This window comes from Pituophis catenifer, unplaced genomic scaffold, assembly GCF_029215685.1.
Source record: "Pituophis catenifer annectens isolate HBS135680 unplaced genomic scaffold, rPitCat1.0.hap2 SCAF_14, whole genome shotgun sequence".
NCBI lineage: Eukaryota > Metazoa > Chordata > Lepidosauria > Squamata > Colubridae > Pituophis > Pituophis catenifer.
Window position 1 is genome coordinate 21287235 of NW_027256894.1, and position 24196 is coordinate 21311430.

At 47.9% G+C, this 24196-nt stretch overlaps 1 protein-coding gene across 2 annotated transcripts in view; it reads right to left on the reverse strand.

Moving 5' to 3' along the window:
• Nucleotides 1–24196, reverse strand: part of LINGO1 (leucine rich repeat and Ig domain containing 1) — an 87044-nt gene that overhangs the window by 39824 nt on the left and 23024 nt on the right. The window contains exon 1 of one of the 2 annotated variants that reach the window (XM_070953458.1): nt 9428–9435. The exons of the other annotated variant lie outside the window; for it this stretch is intronic. The gene's annotated coding sequence lies outside the window, so the exon portion shown is untranslated. Of the gene's footprint in view, nt 1–9427; nt 9436–24196 lie in introns of those variants that run through there. 2 annotated transcript variants of the gene reach the window in all.

Here is a 24196-nt window from a genome sequence, read left to right on the forward strand (position 1 = left end):
TCTATCTATCTATCTATCTATCTATCTATCTATCTATCTATCTATCTATCTATCTATCTATCATCTATCTATCTATCCTCTCTCTCTCTCTCTCACACACACACACACACACACACACAGAGACACACTTCCCTGGAATCTTTTTTGTGTGGTTTATAAACATTATTAAAGAATAAAAGCTGATGGGGTTGGTTTGTTCTAACTCTTTGTCCAGGACTCTTAGAAGTATGTTACCCAATCCAACTGATGATGATTGGGTGCTTGGTTTTGACACTAGAATAAACCAAGGGCACTTTGATTTCGTCAAACACCTACGCTCCTTTTATCTAAAGATACTTAAATTAGCCTCACCAATCAAACCACATCCACAAATTGTGGACTACAGCTTCCATCCATGTCAGTAGGTTGGGGACAATGAGGCCAATGGTCCAGAAATCATGGTTTATAGTGTCTATTGCTCCTACCAGATTAGAGGCAATGGATCTGTAATATGCTACATGCAGGGATGAAGCAAGCTCCTTTAGCTTCTCTTCCAAAGCATTGGACTTCATCTGGACTTCTTTTCAGAAGCCAAATACTCAAAGCAAAGCTTTAATCTGCTGGAAAGAAAACCCACATGCTTCAAAGAGTGACATATGATTCAAGACCAGGGGCTATTATCTTTGAAACCACAACTGGATCATATCCAGCAAGGCTTGATCAAAGAGCTCTAATTTGTAGGTTGTGGTCCATCCTTAACATAGTTATTTATAGTAGAGAAAGGAACCAACAGAACTGAGGGACACTTCTCAGCGACTTTCACGCTTCCCTAGTCTGGGCCTATCACAGAAAGGGAGAGATGGTCTGATTCCACTTTCTCCAGCTTTTAGATCAGTGTTTCTCAACCTTGGCTACTTGAAGATGGGCGGACTTCAACTCCCAGAATGCACGTTGGCTGGAGAATTCTGGGAGTTGAAGTCCATCCACCTTCAAGTGGCCAAGGTTGAGACACACTGCTCTAGATGGTTTGGAATTGTGCCAATGAACACAAAAGATGGAGGTAAGCCTTGAAAAAAAAAGGACAGGTCAAGAAAAAAGCTGAAACAAGGAACCTTAACATGGCCTAAGAAGGATGAGCATGTTTGGAGATCATGGAATAATCAATGTTTGGGAGTGGGCTGCTTTTTAAAGGAAAGGATAAAGCATGGCTGGTGGGCATTTGGAACAGAACAGTTCCATATTGTAACTTTCTGTCTCCTGTCTCTACATGAACATCTGGAGAAACTTTCATTGGTCCAGAAGCTCTTTTTTCAGAATTCTTGACCAATCTGGGGCGTCTCTAGCCTCAACTCTGATGATGTTACTGAGTTTGGGTCAGTTGGGAAACATCTGCAAGAAAACAACTAAGCCCAGAGAGCAGCAAGGACCCCTCAGCCTCAACTGTCTCCCATCTACCGGCCTAAAGTCAAGTTGTTCTTCTCCATTGTTTTGGTCAGAGTTCCAAGTAGCACCCCCAACCAACGAAAGAAAACTCCGAGGCTTGAGTTTTTATTAGAGATGTCATATTGGCACATCTGGGAAAACCCGAACCTGAAAACTTCCAGGTTTTCCCCACCCAAAAGAAAGTCCAAGTCCCTTCCCCCTGCACCCACATGTCCATCACATGGTCCAGTCAAAGCACCATCCCAACTGAAGATGCCTCCCAGTTCCAGCCCTCCAGGTGCAGGGCAAGATGTCCTTGACTCTCTGAGAAAGGAATGTTACTTTGACTATATATCACCCTGGCTCCATACAACCCCCCCTCCCACTTTCTCGCAGTAGTAGATGTGGCAGGCTTGAAGGCCTAATGCAAAAGATGGCTTCCAGGCCTGACAGTTTTTTGACGTTCTTCATGCTTCAGTTCCTGTTTGGACCGGGTTTGTCCAGATGTACCTGATCTCTTTCCCATCTAAGATTTCCCTGGGCTGCTAGGTTGTATTTGCACAATTCATGTCACCTGGCCCCTAAATTCACCCCTTTTCTGAGTTTCCCTAGGATACCGAACCACAAACAAACCCAACAATCTGGGTTTGGATGGGAAGCTAAGACTCTAACCAAGGTAAACCTGAACCAAGCTTCTCGTGGCTTACAAAAACTAGCTGAGTTTTTTTGCTAAGTTACTGAAGCATGGCTGATCACAGTCCATTGTCATCTTTAGTCTTGCGGTGCATTACTTCTGTTGGACGCATCGAATGTTTTCTTAATTAAAAAGCCGAATACATTTCCTGGGGAAAAACAACAACAAAAAGCCCAATCTTCTAGGCATTTGCTTCCTGCTCTATCAGCACTTCTATCTGGATTGAGCATCGCTGCTTCATTCCCAATCCTTAACCCGGTTATCGTGAAGTTTTTAATTCTGGAAATCTCTCTTGTTTATGGCTAAAACTGCTTAACCGATGGTTATCAAGAGTTCTTCTGGAGAGCATGTTGGTTGGAAAAAGGACCATTCCTGCACTGAGAACTGATGTGGTTGTATGGGGCAGCACGGAGGAGATATTTTCAGCTTGTGGGACTGAAAAGGCTCGAGTTCAAGTTCTACCAGGACTTTCATCCGGCTTTTATGGTATCTTAGGTTCTATTCATGAGTTTTTAGTAACTTAGGAAATTGCATGATAGTTTTGAGTGGGTGATTTATAGGGCAGTTGGGAAGTGGGGCTCAGGGAGAAGATAAAAGAATGTTTAGGTGGAGAAATCATCAGATCCAAAGATTTGATGGCAGGGAGAAATAAAGACTCTTCAAGTTGAACTTGGCTTCTGGGGATGACGTTGTCATAGTTTTTCTTGGCAATAATGTGGAGGGAGATTTCCCTTGTCTTCTTCTCCAGCCTAGATCATAACCTGGAATTTCATGATGGCTGCCCACCAAGAAAAATACATTATTTGAGGACTCTTGGAGCTGTTTGGAAGTAGAGGGGCAAGCTGTCATAAAATAAATACAAGTAATATTCAAGTGTAACTTGATTAGGGTTGTTTTTTGAGATCTACTAGATCATCCTAGATTGATCGTGTGCTATTAAGTTGGTGTCAATACTTAGTGACCAGCTAGATGGATTTTCTCCAGGAAAGTGGCCAACCAACCTGGACCTTCAAGTCTTCCAATGGTGCTACACTAGTCCACCCATCTTGCATTTAGGTGAGAAGTTAGGCTTTCAACGGTAATCGTGCCCGAAGGAAACATTCTCAAAGATTCCTCTTGTAGATTAACAAATATCAGCACCAGTTTCCATGGATATAAAGCTGTCCTTCTCGTCGTTTGCCTGTGAACTGAATGGTCCAATTCAAGCAGCAAACCCGGTTCATGCATCATCCTAAACCATGGTTTATTTAAGCACAGTTTCCAGGAAAAACCATAGGCGATCAGATGCTAAACCAAAGAAACTCCATTATGGCTTATAAAAAAATGTTTGAACTTAGCCTATAAACTATTATTAGCAGGACATCTTAACTAGGGTTGGAAACATTCCAAATTTTCAAACCAGTGATGATGATTTAAGCTTCTTCTCAGCTTTCTTCTTCTTACTCTGCTCCTGAGACAAACTGACCTCCTATCTTAACCTTACAAAAGTTGCCAGTTTGAGAATCCATGGCAAATCAGAGGGAATACAAACCATGGTTTGTATTCCATAATTCATAACTTAATTCCTTAGTCAATAATAACCGTGTCCAATAGTACAAAACATAATTCCTTATTCTATCCCTTAAAGGTTCCTTAACTGTGGTTTAGCCTGATGTCTGAAGCCGGAAATAGGATTTCTGAGTACTTCAAGAAAGTTAGCGCTATATTTTATAATGTTATCAAAATGCCCAAATGCTAACGTGGGAGTAATATAACATTGTGATTCTGAGTGATAGAATGCATCTCTCTCTGTGTGTGTTTTAAACACAACAGGTCAGAAATTCTAACACCAACTGAGTAACAGGCAAGAAATTAACGAGTAGTAATTAGCCCAAACTAATCGATGTATCGATTGTTAAGATTTTCAGGCTAGTTGATCAGTAGAAATTACCAGTAACAAAAGGTGGCAATAATCCTTTGGGGCGGAAATGTTTAGATCTATCGAAACAATTAGAAATAGGCTCCCATTTTACAAATGGGACACACTGAGGCTCTGGGCTGTACAGTTTTATCTGACTGGACATTATGCATAAAAGACTATTTATTGCATTATGGATCTGAAAAAGAGCTCCTGGCTACATACAGGAAGAGCAGAAATTTTGCTTCCATGCTTTAAAGCTCCCCAAACAGCAGAAGCCACTATGCCTCGATGCTCCACTCACACAAAGAGATGTTTCACTATGCGCATCAATGAACTGCCGTGGGGTTAAGGGGGCGTAGAATCAGGTACGGAAGCTCTTATCACCACCTAGGTGTCTCTCTTTGAAGTCCCTGGCATTCACCATACAAAAAGAAATTCAGGGAGGGGGTAAACACGAAGACCCCGGTCCTTGTTCAACATCTTGGACAGCAGTGCCATTGCTTAAGTCAAGCATCTGATTGAAACCCAGGCTAAATCTCAACTCCTGATTTTCCCACTAGCCTCCCGTAGTTAGGAGGAACATAAAGACAACTGCTTGGAAACCGTCTGGAGGTTGGTTGCCACACTGAAAAAGGTACCCCCCTTTCATTTCTCAAACGGTACCCCACTACTTCTGGGGCCCACCTGGTGTTCTCCAGGAGGCCCATCCTATCCAGACCAAGCGGTACAGTTCTTAAGTCCCCCCCCCCCAAAGTCAATGACTCTCCATCTATTTGCCAAGAAAAAGCAGCATCTTTGAAATGTGACCTGGAGAAGAAAGAAAGAGTCTCCCACTTTTTTTTTGGGTGGGGGGGGGGAAGAGGAAAGAGACAGGAAGAAGGGGAGGTTGGATGGAAGATATTTGTGATGGGAAATAAGCTGGCAAAGCAGAAGGGTGGGAAATGAAGAGGGCACAGCCAAGAAAACCCCCAAATTTGCTTTTCAGCTCTTGGAAATTGTCCTCAATGCTGGTCTTAAAGCTGATCTCTCCCTCTTTTTTTCTCTCTCTCTCCCTCTCCCTCCCCCTGTCTCTTTCAGCGAAAGCCCACCCTGTGCTCCAAAAAAACGTGTCCAGACCCCCAACTCCCATTGACAATTCAGGTCTTTCCATCCAATAGCTTCTCTCCTTCCCTCCCTCCCTCTCTCTTTCACACACACACACACACACACACACACACACACACACACACACGGAGGGGGGAGAGGGAGAGGGAGAGGGAGAGAGAAAGAGAAAGAGAAAGAGAGAAAATCAGGCAAGCCAAAGTGGATCAGGAGGACAGCCGGTGGCACAAATACAGCACACACACACACATAGGCACCCTGGTTGTGTAAGAACAGAGGGAAAGGGGGGCACAGAGCCGCAAAGACACCCCCTTGGAAGCCAGACAAAGCCCCCCTCTCCACTTGCGCCCCCCCCAAGGATACCCCTCCCCAGGACCCAACCCTTGCCTGAGACACACACAGATCAAAGGCGTCTTCTCTTGCCTCTGGCACACGCAGGCTTCTTCCAAAGATTAGAAAAGGAGGGGAGGGGATCCAGACAATAAGCACACACCCTTATCACCTTCACGGTGGGTGAAAACACAGGTGGATTGTCCCCTTCTCTCCCCCCCACCCCCCCACCCGTCCCCGCTCTGAACAATCCACCCCACCGGCGTGCAACCATCCCCGGTACTCACAAACTTCGGAGCAAACGCGCTGCAGGCACCCAGCTCGAAAAAAGACACATTACAGCTCCGGTGGGGGGGCGAAACCGGCTCCTGATGGAGCGGGTGGGGGGCGGAAACGACACCTCTTTCCTCTCCCCCCCCAAAAGGCGTAGAGGACCAAATCTCTCCAGGAGGGGAGGGGGTCGCGATGCCCCTCCTTCCCTCCCGGAGCCTAGCAGCTCTCCTCCGAAGCATCGCCTTCCCAACTGGGATTGGAGCAGCGCCCCCCCCCGCCCCCCTCCCCCGCCTGCGAAATCCGGCTCAGAAAGGCAACCGTGCCCGGATGCCGAAGGAGGTATTTTCAACCCCCCCCCACCTCTATGCGCCTCCCCGCGGCCCCCCACCCCAAATAAATCCCGAAGCCTGCAAACGAGCCCAGCATCCGAAGGCTGGCGGAGAAGGGGGGGGGCAGGCGCGCATCAGAAGGGTTGCGCGATAGCCCCCCCCCCCAAAACCACACAAGCACCCCGAGAGAGCCGGAGCAGAGTTGCAAAGCCCCCCTCCCCTTCCCCCTTTCCCCCTCCCGCCGGCGATTCCAAACCAAGCATCTCCTCGCTGCCGAATCCGGAGTTGGGAAAGGCGCAGGGAATCCGGATCGGGGTTGTTGTTGGTGGCGGCGGCGGGAGGGGAACGGTGGGGGGGGGGGTAAAAAGAGGGAGAGGGCGGGGGGAGGGGGTCCGTCCGGGTCCGGGTTCTGCAAGCCAGGAAGGCGTCCCCCTCCCCAATCTTCCCCCCACCTCCCGCAATAGCAGCCTTCTCCCCCCTCCCTCTCTCCCTCCCCAGAGACCCCAAATCGAGCATCTCCAAGAATCCGGGGTTGGGAAGGCGCAGGGAATCCGGGTCGGGGGATGGTGGCGGGAGGGGAACGGGGTGCAAAAAAAAAAAAAAAGGGGGGGTCCGCCTAGGGTCTGCAAGCCAGGAAGATATCCCCCTCCCCCAACAGCAGCGGGACCCCCGCGGCCCACAGGAGCCCCCCTCCCCCGCCCTGATCCGGAGGGAAGACGCCTTACCTGCATCTCTCATTCTCGCCGCCCGCCTCGCCCGGAGCAGAAACGGCCAGGTGGGTCCCACCCGGCGCCGCCACCGTTCAGCGCAGCGGCGGTGGCAGCATCAGCAGCAGCAGCATCAGCGGCGGGGACGGCGACGGCGGCGGCTCCCCAACCTCCGCCCGCCCGTCCGCCCGCTCCGGCGAGCCAGCCTCCCTCCCGGGCGTTCCCGTCCTCGGGTCGAAGAAGCGCGTCGCCGCTGCCGCTGCCGCCTCTCTTGCCCGCCGGCTGGGCTCCGGGCTCCTGGGCGCGCCCCCTCCCCACCTCTGCGGGCCGGATCGGGCCCCCGCCCGGCTCCCCCCGCCCTCGGCCGGCTGCAGCAGCCAAGCCCGGCGCGCCTTCCTCTCTCTCCTCCTCCTCCTCCTCCCGAAGGACAGGTGGGGAGCCAGGCAGGCAGGCAGGCAAGCAGGGGCGGGAGCGCGCACGCGGGAGCGGCGGAGGGAGCGGGCGCCGAGGCGCGGATTTGGGGGCCGCGCAGAAGGAAAAAAAAAAAAGAAAAGAAAAGAGGGGAGACTCTGACCGGCGCCCGCCCGCCTCTCCCCCTTTCTGACTTGCGGAGGAGGAGGGGGGGAGGGGGAAAAAGAAAAGAGGATGATAAGCGCCAAAGAATAACCAAGATGCAGCCGGGGAGTGGGGGGTGGGCTTCAAATGCCAAGAGGAAGAGGGTTAGGGGGAGAGGAAGAAGGGAGGAAGCGATGTTGGGGAGCTGGAAAGGAGGAACGAGGACGGGGGACCCCTGAATCTGGGGGATGGTCGCCTATTATGGTCTCTATTGAGATGGAGGCAAAAGTGGCAGAAGGAATAAACGGGGGGGGGGAATAGAGAGGAAGGAATGGGAAGGGAGGGGCAGGTCGGGCAAGGAAAGGTAGGTGTGGAGCTTTTTTTTGCCCCCTTTGGCTTCTTCAGAGAGCTGGGGAGGGAGGGAAGGGGAAAGGAAAGGGAAGGGAAGGGAAGGGAAGGGAAGGGAAGGAAAGGAAAGGAAAGGAAAGGAAAGGAAAGGAAAGGAAAGGAAAGGAAAGGGAAGGGAAGGGAAGGAAAGGAAAGGAAAGGAAAGAAGGAAGGAAGGGGAGAGAGGAAGGAAGAAAAGAAGGAAAAGAGGGAGAGAGAAGAGGGAAGGAAGGAAAAGGAGGAAGGAAGGAAGGAAGGGATGGAGAGAAAAGATGAAAGGAAGGACAAGGGATGAGAGAGGAAGGAAGGATGGAAGGATGGAAGGAAGGAATTTATCTTCACAAACCAACAAAAGAAAAGGCTTCTGGATTTTCATTGACTGACATTCTACACCCAGGGTCTTCAAGAAGGGGAGGGGGAAGTTCATTTGTTGAGAATAGCTTCACTTATTCCCACCCACCCACTCAGAAAATAAGATTCTTAAACTGAACCATAAGGAACCTGCCTTTTTTGATGTCCCTTATGTTCTAAAAGGAGGAGGAGCCACCACTGGTGAATGTCCACAGCTGCTAGGTCAGATTGGGTCAGCTAAGGAGCCACATCTAGCTGATCTTGGTTGATTTGGAAAGCTAGACCTTGGTTGATCATAATCCTCCAGGACCAGGAAGTCAAAAGCATCCCTGAAAAGAGGCCTGGTCAATCTCTTCCATATCAGGCCAAGGAAACCTCATGGAGCCAGCTCTGAAGACCTTGAGAGTTGAGCTGGACTCAACATGACATCACTTCATACCATGACCTAACTTGACCCCACATACCCAGGGCCTTGCAGAACAGTTCACCAGCCTGCAAAATCTGCCATGAATTGGCCAATGGGAGAGGGATACCACCAAGACAAGAAGAGGTTGGGGAGGACAGGATGGAAGTAGAAAGAGGAACATGGGCAGCTGATCTTCTACCCAACTGCCACCCAGAGTTCCATTGCTTAGATGTGTTTAACAATGATATGTTTAATAAGTCAACGGACAGATCCCTGGCGACCAGCATTCTTTACATTTATCAGAATAACAGAGCGGGACGGGACTTTGGAGGTGGTCTAGTCCAACCCCCTGCTCAAGCAAGAGATCCTAGACCCATGATGGGAAACCTATGGCACGCGTGCCACAGGTGGCATGCATAGCCATATCAGTGGGCATGCCAGTTCAGCTCTGGAGCCCATGCGCGTGCCGGCCAGCTGTTTTTCAGGCCTTCTGGGCCCAGAAGTAGGTAAACAGGCTGTTTCCTGCCTCTGGAGGGCCTGAATGGGTGGGTGGGGAAGGCCCGTTTTTCTTTCTCACCTGGCTCCAGATCCTTTCTATGCATCTGGGGAGGGTGAAAACAGCCTTCCCCACCCGCTCGGAGGCCCTCCGGAGGCCCAAAACGGCCTATTTCCCAACTTCCAGTTGGACAGGAAGTGACGTTTTTTGCTGCCCCCAGCCTCCAGAGACTCCTAGAGTGCCAGGAGCAGGGGGCAAGGGGGGGTGGTCGTGTGCACATGCGCAGAGCGGGGCACATAGAATTATGGGTGTGGGCATGTGCACGTGCGAACCTCCCCCACCACCCACTCCTGGCACTCAATGGCAAAACGACGGTGGCAAGTCAAGGACTGCCCGTAACCCTCAGGCCTTGAAGAAACCGATCAACTGTGGCTGTTTTCCTTCTGGTCTGAGCCAAGGAGAGAGAGCTTCCTTCCCAACCAAGTAAGCTTACTTACCGGATTACTCAGAGCAAGAGGGAGGGCAGAGCAGAAGAGCTGAAAAAGCCCAAGGAAATGGAACACAGGTTGCCAAGGGCTTCCTACCCTCGGAGAAAACATTTAAACTCCAATCTTCCCTTTACAAATGGTGCTCAGGTGAAGTCCTTGACATTGAGTGAAAAACCTTGTCATTATGCGGCTGCTGGTATTGCTCATATGACTTGATATCTGTTAATTGGTTGGGGTGATACTTCATTTGACTTCCGATCCGTTTTCAGACAGCTGCAGTTCAGCGAATGTCATCCGATATATTTATTTATGCGTCGTATTTTTAAACACCCCTGTAAATTGCCTCAGCGGGAGACGGCACCTGCCTTGATCTTGTTTGGCCCCAAAGGTAGGTGAGGGCTTGAGCCTGGAATGGGGCGTCAACGGAAATCCCTTGGGGTTGTAAGAACAGGAAGTTGGAAAATATCTGGGGAGACCACAATGGTGAACGGCTTAGCACCATTGCCAAAACGACAGTAGGGTGTCCATGAAGTCACATGGACTGTTGAGATTACTTCTTTCATGGACTGGGTTCTAAACCATCATCTGTTTCTAGAGGAAGTTGATGATGGGATCAGAAATAATCAGATTATGGAATAACGGAATAACAGGAGAGTTGGCAATGGACCTTGGAGGTCTTCTTATCCAATTGCCTGCTCAGGTAGGAAACCCTTGTACCATTTCAGACAAATCTCTTCTTGAAAACCTCTACAACTTCTGGAACTAAGCTATTCCACCAATTAATTGTTCTCACTGTCAGGAAATTCCTCCTTATTTCTACGTTGGTTCTCTCCTTGATTGGTTTCCATCCATTGCTTCTTGACCTGCCCTCAGGTGCATGTAGATTCTACAGGTTCTACAGAGTAACAGAGTTGGAAGGGACCTTGTAGGTCATCTAGCAGAAGGCTCTACAGAATTTCTGACGAATGACAGTCCAGTCTCTTCTTGAAAGCCTCCAGGGATGAAGCTCTCACAACTTCCAAAGGCAACTTCTGCTCCACGGGTGGATTGTTCTCACTGTCAGAAAAATTCCTCCTTATTTCAAGGTTGAATCTCTCCTTGGTCAGTTTCCATCCATTCTTCCTTGTCTGGCCTTCGGTTGCCTTGGAAAATAGCTTGACCCCCTTCCTCCTCTCTGTGGCAGCCCCTCAAATAGAAATAGAGAGGCAAACTTAGTAACACAACTAGTTGGTTTAGTAGCAGCTTTCACTCCTTGGCTCTTTGACCCAACCTCCTCTGTTGCTTCTAGATATGTTAGGACAGTGATGGCTAACCTTTTTGCCATCACATGCCAGGAGCGGGGGGGGGGGGGGAATGTGCACACGCATGCCCACACCCATAATTCTATGTGCCCTGCTCCCACACATGCATGCAACTCCTCGCCGCCCCGCTCCTGGCATGCAATGGCTCGGTGGGCCCTGTAGGCCCATTTCTCTCTCCCCAGGCTCCAGAGCCTTTTTAGGAGCTTGGGGAGGGCAAAAACGGCCTTACCCACCCCCTTGGAGGCCCTCTGGAGGCCGGAAATGGCCCATTTGACAACTTCCGGTGGGACTGGAAGGCCTGTTTTTTGCTCTTCCCCAGGCTCCAGAGCCTTTCTAGGAGCTTGGGGAGGGTGAAAACGGCATTCCTCACCCTCCCGAGGCCCTCAGTGGCCCGTTTGCTGACTTCCGGTCCCACCAGAAGTTGGCAAATGGGCTGTTTCCAGCCTCCGGAGCAGCTCCCGGGTGGTGGTGGTGGGGAAGGCCGTTTTTGCCCTCTCCAAGCTCCTAGAAATGCCCTGGAGCCTGGGGAGAGAGAAAAATGGGCCTTCCCCACCAACCCCCAAGGTCCTCCAGAGGCAGGAAACACTGTTTTCCTACATCCAGTGCGCCGAGAAGGCCTGAAAATCAGCTGGCCAGCACGCGCATGCATGCCGGAGCTGAGCTCGCGTGCCCACCGATATGGCTACACGTGCCACCTGTGGCACGCATGGCATAGGTTCGCCATCACGGTGTTAGGACAACCAACCCATGTTTGTCCCAAGACTTCTGGAAGATGCCAAGTGGGCAAAGATCGATGGAAATCTTTAGGAACTCTGCTGCTTCTTGTAAACCCAAAAGATCTGTTCTCATGCCTTGCTTTATAAGTTAGGCTAGCCAGACACTGAATTTAGGGATCTCAGCAAACAGAGTCTCCTCCTGGCCACTGATGTTCACTTCTTCTTCTTCTTCTAACTTTCTCCCCGGTTCCAGGCTTGTCGACACACGAAGCCAAGATCAAAGCATACGGCCGACGATCTCTGAATTCCCCATATGGCTGAGACAAAAGGAGGGAGGGAGAAATGAAAAGGGAGAGGGCTGTAGCTGATGCTCCTCGCAAAGAGAACATGCTATTCCCACCCTGCGCCGCCTGGTTGAAATGCAGACCAGGCCAGTCTGCTCCAAATGGTAATCAGTTTGTCTGCTTGCCATGTGGATTGTGTTCTGCTGGGGCCCAAAGCCAACCAGAACGCAAACGCTGGCTCAGTTTGCAAAGCAGGTGGCCGTGGACGAAAACTGCGAGACCTACAACGGGGTGGTGCGACGGGTGCGTGCGGCTCTGTCCTAGCTGATGAAGCTGTTGCAGATCGGCAGGTCAACTCTGTCCTGGGGTAATCTTTCTGTCCGTGTGCGCGTGTGAGTTTCAAGGCTGGCCGGAGCAAACTGGAATGGAAGCCAGGCAAGAGGGTGTGTATAACTAAGTCTAATCAAGGAGAGATCCAAGGTAGAAATAAGGAGAAGTTCCCTGATGCTGAGAACAATTAACCAGTGGAACGACTTGCCACCAGACGTCGTGGGTGCTCCGACACTGGAGGTTTTTAAGAAGACGTTGGACAACCATGAGTTTCCGGCAGGCCTGGGGCCGTTGATCTCGCTCTTGTGATCTGGCGAAATCCGGCCATGAATGTGTCGCGTGCACATGTGCGGGGGGTGGGCTGGGCGCACTAAATTATGGGTGTGGGCACGCATGGGTGTGACCCCCCCATGCTCCCCCCGCTTTTGGCACACGACGGCAAAAAGTTTAGCCATCACTGATCTAGGGTCTCCTGCTTAAGCAGAGGGTTGGACCTCGGAGGACCCTTCCAATTCCATTATTCTGTTATTCTGGAGGTGAGTAATGTTCCCACCGTTTTAACCTTCAAGAAAGGTATCAAAACCTGGTTTTGCTGGTTGGCCTCGAGGGAGCCGCTCATCACTGGAGGTAGTTGATGAGGTAGGAAGACCTCATTCCCCCATTCTTACTTCTGGTTTTAATATCGTTTTAAAATTTCAACTCGTGCCGTTTCAATATTTCAATTCTATTCCTCTCTTTGCAAGCCGTAAGCCGCCCAGAGTCGCCTGATGGGGGAGATGGGAGGCATAAAAATGTAAACAAACAAACGAACATCCTGCTTTCCTCATCTGGTTCCTGACTCCTTTCCCGATATCAGTTGAAGTTTTTTTTAAAAAAATAAATTGAGCTTCTCTTTTTGACCATGATTTCAACCATCATGGAGGCGTCCATCTGTTTTTCTCAAAAAAAAAGCATGGAAGCGATTTGCTCTTTCATTTCTTGGGGAAGGGTCTTTGGGTTTCTTCATCCAACCTCATATCCACCTCCCTTGTGGATTTTTGGGTAGCCTCCAGGGGTGAAATCCAGCAGGTTCTGACAGGTTCTGGAGAACCGGTAGCGGAAATTTTGAGTAGTTTGGAGAACCGGCAAATACCACCTCTGGCTGGCCCCAGAGTGGGGTGGGAATGGAGATTTTGCAATATCCTTCCCCCAGGAGTGGGGTGGGAATGGAGATTTTGTGGTATCCTTCCCCCAGGAGTGGGGAGGGAATGGGGATTTTGCAGTATCCTTCCCCCAGGAATGGGGAGGGAATGGAGATTTTGCAATATCCTTCCCCCAGGAGTGGGGAGGGAATGGAGATTTTGCAATATCCTTCCCCTGGAGTGAGGTGGGAATGGAGATTTTGCAGTATCCTTCCCCTGCCACACCCACCAAGCCACGCCCACAGAACCGGTAGTAAAAAATTTGGATTTCACCACTGGTATAGAGTTTTCTGCTTGAGCAAGGGGTCTCCCAAAGGTGCTTTTTCAAAAACTTTTCTTCACTCAGAACTGAAGAAGCTGGTTGGATGGGAAGTGAAACCTCTTCAAGGAAAAAATTCCGGTTGCCTTTTGAAAAAGCATCTTTGGAACAACCATGACCTGGATGACAGAGTATCTCCATAGACATCTAATCCAACTCCAACCCCCTGCTCAATAGGACACCCCAATACCATTTCAGACAAGCGATTGTCCAGTCTCTTCTTAAAAGCCTCTATAGATGGGACACCAACAACTTCTGGAAGGAAGTCGTTCCACTTATTAACTGTTCTTATTGTCAGGAAATGTCTCATTTCTCGGTTGCTTCTTTCCTTGATTAATTTCCATCCGTTGTTTCTTGTCTTGCCTTCTGATGCTTTGGAAAATTGGTTTCCCCCTCTGTTGGGAAGACTCCCTATTGCAAGAGGCATGGAGAAGTGCTGAGAGTTGAAATCTAAGATCTGGAGAAAGCAAGCCACTTGACTTCATCCCCCTTAGAACAATCCTTTCAAAATTTTGAAGAACCTAGGCTGGCTTTTGTGCTCTCAGCCTGGGCTCAGAACATCAAATGATGCCCATTTAGAGATGCCTCATTTAGCCCATCATCTCAGCTTCCTACAGTGGCCACCTAAATAGTTCACCCCACCAATAAAAAATTCAATTCATCGTGGTCATTTCCCGGCAGGACGTATTCAAGGCTGTCTCAAATTGGAACTTCACTACAACCGTAATGACTAATTATCATTGACAAATCTATCCAGTATGAATGTGTTTCTTCTCTTCTTCTTCTTTTTTTTTTCACATCTATTTTCTTGGAACTTGATGTACCTCAACATAAGGGCTATTCTCAGTTCCATGGCTACATAATTGATTCCAAGATTTGAAGCTGCTGGATCATTTTCTTGCTAGCTAATCTCTCCATGATCCCTGGTTGCCAATAGACTCCAGTCGTCAATGAGCAAACAATGTCAAGATGTTCTAAAGTGAGGCCTCCTACCATGCTGTCTTCTAGACAGCTGTTAAAGTGACAACCCAGAGGTTATTTCTTTGCCTGTGACCAATTGTGATTTCTCAGATAGTAAGAGGACTCACATTTTAGACACAACATATTAGATTCGATACCCAGGAAATTCTAGGTAGATCTGAAAGTTCTAGTGATGATTGGCAGAGAAGAAGATGGACTGATGACTCGAGCCCCCATACGGCAACTTCCTATGGATCTGATAACCATCACAGAACTGTAGGGAATCTCAATATGGGTTCAGATCACCCCATTGCACCTTGCACATCATGGACATGTGAAACTGAAAGTGATGGTGGCCAGATGTTCTTGGAATGGCCTTCTAGAACCCCAAGAAACAACGGTCTTTGCAAAGTGGGGTCAGAAAGGTGAAAGATGGCAGGTGCAATGGGATTGAGCACCGCAATACAGTTACCATCTTGACTTTTTTGCCCATATCCTGTGGGTGGGGATGCTCCTTTGGGGTGTTATGACCTGCTGGCGGCCAGCGGACCTGGCAGCAGAGTCAGACAGTGAGGAGGTTGGGGAGAAACTTGGGCCAGTCCTGGAGGCTGGGGAAAGCTCAGACGAGGGCTCTGCATCAGAGGCAGAGAGGTGGCCAAGGCCATCTGATAGTTATGTGCAGCCTCTGGAGTCTGACAGCAGCGAGGCAGAAGAACAGCGGGAGCCTGTTCCCAGTGTGCACATGCGGAGAGCTGCCAGATGACAAGAACAATTAAGAAAACAGGGTCGACTTGGGAGTAAGGCTTGGAGATGATTCGCCCCTCCCATAAGACATAAAATAAGAGCGAATGGGACATGAGCTTTTGCAGGAAGCAATTAGTTCATCTGGCCAATTCAAGATTTGAAAATTCTGTTTGTGCCTCTGTGCCAAGTTTGGCCTTGCCCTGCATCTGGCAATTAGTTCTCTGGCAGCATTCCAAGGGAGATAAGGTGGGTGTTGATAACCTTCCTCTAAAAGACTGTTGATCAAGCCTTGTGGACTGTAAATGAAAGTAATTTACAGTCGTATAAATAAAAGAGGTTTTGCAGGACTAAGATTGTGCTTTATACTTTTGAAGGAAGCCTAGGCCAGAACACGGGGAACTCTATCAGCCAACGATTTGGTTGGCACCAAACTGCGGGAAACATAGATGATAGGAGGGGTTGCATTTCTGCATTGGTCAGAATACCTCGAGTGTCGTTACTATGACCATCGATATTCTTTTGCTGGGGGTGGGGAGAACATGTGAATGAAAGTCTCAGAGCAAGCGTACAGGAGGAAAAAAATGAGGATGAACACCAAACCCTCCGTTCAGTGTGGATGTGACAGTCGGCATCCCAAGGAATGAAGCTTGGATCGGCAGCCGTATCACCGAGCTGAAAGTTTTGAGTCAATCCCTCCATTGGGTTTTGTGTCAATTGTTCAATAGATCAGCTCTGGGCAGCTGTCCACCATGGGCTCATCTTGGTCTTTTTCCAGACAGATTGTTGGCAGTTGAAAATCATTAATACTTCAGAGAAGAGGAGGAAGAGCTGGGGATTTGATCAAGATAACGAAAAGGGCGTTTTTTGGAGGGAGGAGGGGCGGGTGCCGCCGAGGGAAGCAAAATGCCAGAGCATCTGTGTGTATTTGTCATTTGGAAACATGTTGGAGAGTGGGAGGGGAGAAAAAGGGGGGAAGGAAAAGGAATCGAAGACAGGAGGGGTTGAAACGAGGAGGGGGCGTGTTGGGGAGCAGAGCATTTGGAAGCGAAGGAGGGGAGAATGGCTATTCTGGGATGTCTCAAAAGGCACGGGGTCAACTCACTCGAGCTGAACAGATTTTTTTTTTTTTTGCACCCACGATGAAAAAAAAAAAAAGATTAAAAAAACCCAACAACGAAAGAAGAAGACACCAGAATTAAAGCCCTCGGAACGAATGGAGAAAAAAAAAACATAATTGAAAGAGAAACCACTCTCCACTCCTCCCTCCAAGGCCTTCAGCAGATTTTTCTAGTTGGGCTGGGATCAGGGGTGTGCAGATCGTCAATTATGACATCCGGGCGGGTGGGCGGAGCCTCCTGCCACTTTTACTACCGGTTCTAAAGAACCGGACAGAAGCGGGAGCAATCTACTGGTTGGAATCTGTTGCGTGGAATTGGGACCCAAGAAATCGGAGAGAGATGATGCCCCTGTTTTGGGTGCAAGAAATGTCAGGATTCACCCACAGCGGAAGCTTTGAAAGCAGGTCAGAACGGGCAATATGGAAGTTGATGGATCCCTGGCTTGATTCTTTTACCTATCAATACACATGGCAAGGCTGACAAGCAACCTCACTGGGTCCCTCTTTCTCCAAAGCCAGGAAGCATCCTAAGGGAAGACAACCCTAAGGGAAGACACCCCTAGAGCAGGCGTGTCAAACTCAATTTCACTGAGGGCCACATCAGGGTTGTGTTTGACCTCAGGAGGCCAGGCAGGCGAACCGGTAGTTGTGACTGTGCCTCATTTGGATTATGCTGAGATGGCCGGCCCAACAGCCAGGCTGATAGCTGAGCTCTTGGCATGAGATGTCAACGAGGTGAAGCCCGGCTCACATCGCGTGGGAAAAGGCCCTGGAGGAAACCAAGCTCGGGAGACGTGAGGTTAAGACACCTGCGTCTTGTCTTGCTGCGCCGCTCGCTTGCTCGGCAGGTGAGTGTCAACATTAGCAGCAGCAGCAGCTAGCTTTCGCTGAGTGAGTCAGGAGGGATGGCCGTCAGCATCTTCTCACGAGGAAAGCTCTCCTCCTCCCCCCCTTTTTTTAAGGCAAACATTTTCTGTAGAGAAAAGGACTTGGCAAACCAGCGTGTTCCTTCTTATCCGTTCCCTCTGGTGCATTGCCTTTCCAGCAGCTGTCTTGACTCATCTCTTCTCTTTGGGCAAAGTTGCTGATGGTGTTATCTCCTCTGGCTTTGTGGTCCAGGTTGTTAATGATCCTGACTTGTCCAGCAATCCGTAGCTACTGAAGGTTGATGATGAAGGGCTGTCTTTTCCCAGTCCTATCTACTCAATTCGCGAGAATGGAGAAGCAGGGGATGTTATGGGTCTACTCTCTTAAGGCGGTCTATCGAGTGGCTTCTCCACGGTGGCTCCCTCCCTGTGGAGCATCGTCCCAGCAGAGATAGGATTGGCCCCAAACCTTGTTATGCATTTGAAAGGACCTGAAGACATGTTTTTTCCCCAGTTGGGGTCTAGGATTCCAGGGTGGTAAGGGGCCCATCAAGTGGTTGGAGGGAGGAAGAGGGAGAGAGATAGAAAGAGAGGTTGATGATGGAGAGAGAGATATGAATGAATGGAAGGATTGGATAGATGATAGATAAATAGATCATAGAGAGATCAGAGATATAGATGATAGCTAGCTAGCTAGCTATCTAGCTAGACAGACAGAAAGCTATAGATGATAGCTAGATAGTTCCATTGCTAGATAGAGCTATCTAGCTAAGTAGCTAAATAACTAGTGGATGGATGGGCAGATGGCAGACAGACAGATAGGAGACAGAGAAATAGAGATATGATGGAGAAAGACAGACAGACAGATAGGTGGATAGATAGATGGAAGATAGATAGCTACATAGCTAGATAGAGCTATCTAGCTATTTAGCTATCTAGTTATCTAGCTAGGTAACTAGGTAGCCAGATGGATGGATGGATGGATGGATGGATGGATGGATAAACAGCCATCCATCCAGCCATCCATCCAGCCATCCAGCCAAATAGATAGGAGAGAAAGAGAGATATGATGGAGATAGATAGAGAGATAGATAGAGATAGAGATATTTGTATTCTTCTAGGATGCCCAGTGGCTGCCTCCTCAAAGAAACCAGCCCTGCCTTTGTAAAGCTCTATTTTGCTCTCCTAGATTTAGTGACCAGCCCTCCCCCAGTACTCCTGGCATCTCTGTTCTCCCCCCTTCCTCGACACACATACATCAAAATCCTGCTGAGCTTTGAAAAGGGGCTCCGCTGGCAAGAGATGGAGAGGTTTTTAATTACTCTCATTATTGCTCAGTAATCCTTTCTTCTTTCCCATTTTCACACATTTCTTCTAACAAGCTGAACTAAAGAGAAATTTCAGGGGGAGGGGAGTGGAAATGATCAAGTCTGAGGGGGAAAATGCTTTTCGTTGCTTTGATCAGGCACTAGCAGAAGCTCTTGGATCACTCTTGGTTCAGATTGAAGATGGGTTGACTTCAACTCCCAGAATTCCCCAGCCATTATTGGAATTCTGGGAGTTGTAGTCCACCCATCTTCCAGTTGGCAAGGTTGAAAAACACTGCTTTGGATTTTAAGCTTTGCCCAAGGTGTCTCTGAGATTTTTCCCCTTCATGGTCCTTTGAGTTGTCCCTCATTTTGAGAACATCCCCAAAATCTGCAACCACCTTTCAAAGTCTTCTAGGCTCTCTTTGCTCATCCCCACAGCTCTTTGGATTCCCCCAGAAGAGGCTAACAACAGACATGGTTTTCTCCTTTTTGCAAACGATGAGTAACTCATTGCTTGGCCCCCCAAAACATTGCTCATCGTCGACACCCTTTCCAACTCTCTCTGGGCTAGCATTCCAACGTCTTCGCAGAGATGCACTTGAGAATGATTCACCGTCGCCAGAGACAAGATTGTGGAAGGGGTGGCAAGTCCACCCACTCTTCCGTTGAATAGTGGCCACGGGGAATAAAATTCCAAATGTGTGAAAATGCTACCCACTGCCTGGGGTGGCAACGGATAAAGTCAGTGTCCATTTAAGGCTGTGTGTTGAATTAGAGAAATGCCACCTTTGTATTACTCAAGAAGAGAGCAGAGTAAGTGTGGCTTGTAGATACAATAGAGATAGTCGTTGACTTACAACCACAATTGGACCGTACTTTCTGTTGCCAATTCTGTGCCTAATTTTACAATCTTTTTTTGGGCCACAGTTGTTAAGCGAAGCACTGCAGTTGTTAAATGAATCCTGCAGTCTTGCCATCAAGCAATACCTGGATTAGGGTATTGTTGACTTCTTGATTAAAGGCTACTATTAATCTTGGTGTTAATCTCTGTTTATGTGGGTGTTGACTGCCAGTGAGGAGATATTCTGGTCTTTTTGTTACCTTTTTGGCTTTTTGATTGTCTCTTTTGAATGATTCCTAATCAATGAACTACCAACTCAGACAAACAAGCTAACAGTAAACAACAGCCTGATCAAGGAACTCCCACAAACACCAACATTTGTATATAAACAGAGAGCAAACCTACTCTTTTCCAGCACTGATGATGTTATCTAGTTGAGTAATGAAACATCTGCAAGAAAACAACGAAACTCAGAGAGCACCAAGGATCCTACAGAAAGATCCTACCCAGATAAGCGTGGATTAACACCAGACAAACAATCAAGCAAATGAAAACAATACTCTAATCAAGGAACTAGCAAAGAAAAAAATATACTGTTGAAGCAATTGTATATAAACAGAGAACCCTTCTAGCACTGATGATGTTACCTAATTGAGTAACGAAATATCTGCAAGAAAACAACCAAGCTCAGAGAGCACCAAGGCCCTCACAGTCCTCTTCTTACTTCTCCTCCTCCTCAGCCTTCACTCCGTAAAGCATTGAAAATGTCACCTTGTTGGGTCATGAAACATTTGCAAGAAAACCAAGTTCAGACAGCACCAAGGACTCCACAGAAAGAGAAACCCAGATAAGCGTGGATTAACACCAGACAAACAAACAAGCAGAAAACAATCAAGAAACTAGGAAGAAAATTTTTTTTCCCACATTCTCACCAATTCTGCCAAGACAAGCAATTGTATATAAACAGAGACCAAACCCCACTCCTTTATAGCACTGATGATGTTCCCTAGTTGGGTCATGAAACGTCTGCAAGAAAATCACCAAGCTCAGAGAGCACCAAGGACCCCACAGACCAGGAACTCCTGCTTTAGAACTCCTGATCATCCTGATTTTTGCACACGTCTTTCTTTTGAGCCATGGTGATGCAGTGGTTAGAGAGCAGTACTGCAGGCTAACTTCTGCTGCCTGCCGGCTGCCTGCAATTTGGCGGTTCGAATCTCACCAGGCAGGCTCAAGGTTGACTCAGCCTTCCATCCTTCCGAGGTGGGTAAAATGAGGACCCAGAATTGTTGGGGGGCAAGAGGCTGACTCTGTAATCCACTTAGAGAGGGCTGTAAAGCGGTATATAAGTGCTATTGCTATTTTAATGCCCCTCAATAATGTTCTTTAGAGGATCTGAATGTCAGCGCCAATCCATCAATCCCTACCCTCTCTTCCTTCCCCCTCCAAGTTTGCGAGTGACAAGTACTCTTCCGAGAAGGATTAAAAGCAGAGAGTAAGAACCATATAAAACTGCTGGTAATTATGTGCAAAAGGCCTTCCATAATTTATAAAGGTAGAGAATATAAACATTTCCGTGCCTGATTCATATTAATTCATTTTGGAGGGTTAATATCCACATCGTACCCTTCATTGACGGGAGCACACCGCCTTCCATCAATAATTGAATATATAAAAGAGAAGGGAAGGTTTCTTGTAAACATCTTGTTAGCAAAACGCTAACAAAAGGGAAGTTGGTTAGCTCTGTTAGTTTTCACCTCTCGCTCCTCACCCTAAACAAAGAGACGGAATAGCCTGCGGTGAAAACGTGCATCTGGCAGAAAAATCTCCATTTTTCTCTATTATTCTTTGATATAAATATAGATACACATTATTCAAAGATTTTCCAAAGATAACGTGAACCTGTTTCTGGTTTCAAACGTATTATTGCACCAAGTTTTCCTTAGTCAGTGTACAATGAGGACTAGAAACCCGCATATGAGCTGGAGTCCTGAAATCACATGACATAAATTCCATCCAGTGCCTAAGTCTGAATGACCATGGGGATTCTTAAGACTACTGAAAAAAACAAAAACAAACAAACAAACTGGTGTTCCTATTTTTGGTGCCAAATACGCTATTACACCGAGTTTTCCTTGGCAGTGTACAATGAGGACTAGAAACCTGTATTTGAGCTGCAGTCCTGAAACCATGTGATATAAACTCCATCCAGTCTTTAAGTCTTAAAGATCGTGGGGATTCCTAGACTACCGAAAAAAGCTGGTGGCCTATCAGTCACCGGTCCCTCCAGCAGCTGAATCAGAGGAGGAGGAGGAGGTGTGGGAGTCGGGGTCAGCATCAAGGCAACCTGAGAGCTCCAAGGGCAAAGAGGGAATGGAGGTGTCAGAGAGACAGAGGAGGAACCTGGGCCATCTGTCAGCCCTAGATGGAGAGTCAACAGCCCCCAGGTCTGGAGGTGGCTGATGAGGAAGAGGAGGAACAGCTGGGTCCAGTGCCTAATGCGTGGATGTGCAGAAGGCAGAGGAGAGGAGAGCAGTGGAAATCCATGGGCCGGTCCTTGGGACCGCTGCTAGCAAAACCCCACGTTAGCTCTGGGATAAAAGGCAGGGGGCAGAGATGAATAGATGTTGCAGACATCTATTCATCTCCCTGACGGACAGACTTGTTAGCCTGCTGTAAGAGAGAAACCTTTTGCCGGGCTGACTGGCGCTCCTAATAAAGGAATCATTGATTTAACTACAGAGCGTTTGTCATATTTGGGGAGCTGGGTCAGAACATTCTGGTTCCAAAAATGCGATTATATCAAATTTTCCTTGGTCAGTGTACAATGAGGACTAGAAACCTGCACCTGAGTTTTGAAATCACATGCTATTCAGTACCTAGGTTTGAATGACTGTGAGGATTCCTAAGTCGGAAAACCCAGGCAGGGCTGCTCAAAGGATTTGAGATTCAACAGCTCCACTGTCTATTAGAATAAATCTCCTTCTGGGCCATCTCTCCTATAGCAGCTGGCAGGAAATAAAGCTGTCATCGGACTGTGTTTATACTTTCATTGAGTTATTTGAGAAAACAGACCGAGGGAATCGCCGGCACTTTGGACCATTTGCCTGAGACCCTCCGTGGACAGACCGCTGTCTCCTGCAGTCAATTTGTCCTCTTGTGTTTGCTTAAATAATTCAGCACCAAAGTAAATATTCCTCCACTGAGCATTTATTTCCAAACTGAAAAATTGTTGGTATCCAAGTTAGGCACTTGGTGCTAGGCAAAGGCCCTGGGAGGACATAGAATAGAATAGAATAGAATAGAATAGAATAGAATAGAATAGAATAGAATAGAATAGAATAGAATAACAGAGTTGGAAGGGACCTTGGAGGTCTTCTAGTCCAACCCCCTGCTTAGGCAGGAAACCCTACACCACTTCAGACAAACGTTTATCTAATCTCTTCTTGAAACCCTCCAGTGTCGGAGCATACACAACTTCTGGAGGCAAGTTGTTCCACTGATTCATTGTTCTAACTGTCAGAAAATTTATCCTTAGTTCTAAGTTGCTTCTCTCCTTGATTAGTTTCCACCCATTGCTTCTTGTCCTGCCCTCAGGTGCTTTGGAGAATAGCTTGACTCCCTCTTCTTTGTGGCAGCCCCTGAGATATTGGAACAATGCTATCATGTCTCCCCTAGTCCTTCTTTTCATCAAACTAGGCATACCCAGTTCCTGCAACCGTTCTTCATATGTTTTAGCCTCCAGTCCCTTAATCATCTTGGTTGCTCTTCTCTGCACTCTTTCTGGAGTCTCCACATCTTCTTTACATCGTGGTGACCAAAACTGGATGCAGTATTCCAAGTGTGGCCTTACCAAGGCATGATAAAGTGGTATTAACACTTCGTGTGATCTTGGTTCTATCCTTCTCTTTATGCAGCCTAGGACTGTGTTGGCTTTTTTGACAGCTGCTGGACACGGCTGGCTCATATTTAAATGGTTGTCCACTAGGACTCCAAGATCCCTCTCACGGTTACTACTCTTGAGCGAGGTACCACATATGCTGTCCCTGTGCATTTTGTTTTTCTTGCCTAAATGTAGAACCTTACTTTTTTCACCGTTGAATTTCATTTTGTTAGATAGCGCCCAATGTTCAAGTCTGTTCCAAAATCTGGTTGCGTGGCCAATGAACAAGGAGGGGAAGAAAGCACGGCTGTGCTTGGTAAGTCTTCCTTGGTTGGAGACAAATGGAGAAGGTTGGTGAGTCCTCGTCTCTGACGGCCATCGGAAGTCTGCAGAAAAGACCATGTTTTGCAAGAAGAACATGGAAGCTCCAATCCTCCAATCCTTGAGCCTTTCAAGGTGGGCTTTATTCCACTGGTGGGATCTCGGAGATCACCACGAACAGCTGAGTCAACTTTGGAGAGCCAATATAGGGAAGGAACACCGAAAAGGAGCATGTTCCTCAGTCAACTTAAGGGATCTAGTTTAAAACAGGCACAATCTGGATAGTCTTTCATTTATGGAGTCTTTGGTGCCCTCTGAGCTTGGCAATTTTCTTACAAATGTTTCATGACCTAACTAGTACCTGATAATTACCATTCTTACCAGAGCACCATCAACACTCTAAGAATGCTGATGATGTTACGTAGTTGGGTCAGAAAACAACCAAGCTCAGAGGCCACCAGGACCCCTCATTTCAACCTGAGCTACGAATCTTATCCTTTATCAGATAAAGGTCAACCTATAAGAAGGACATCAACTTCTAGAGAAGTATCTGCTGACCTGATTATCCCCATGAGTGCCCAGCAACAGGTACATCAACAAAGTTT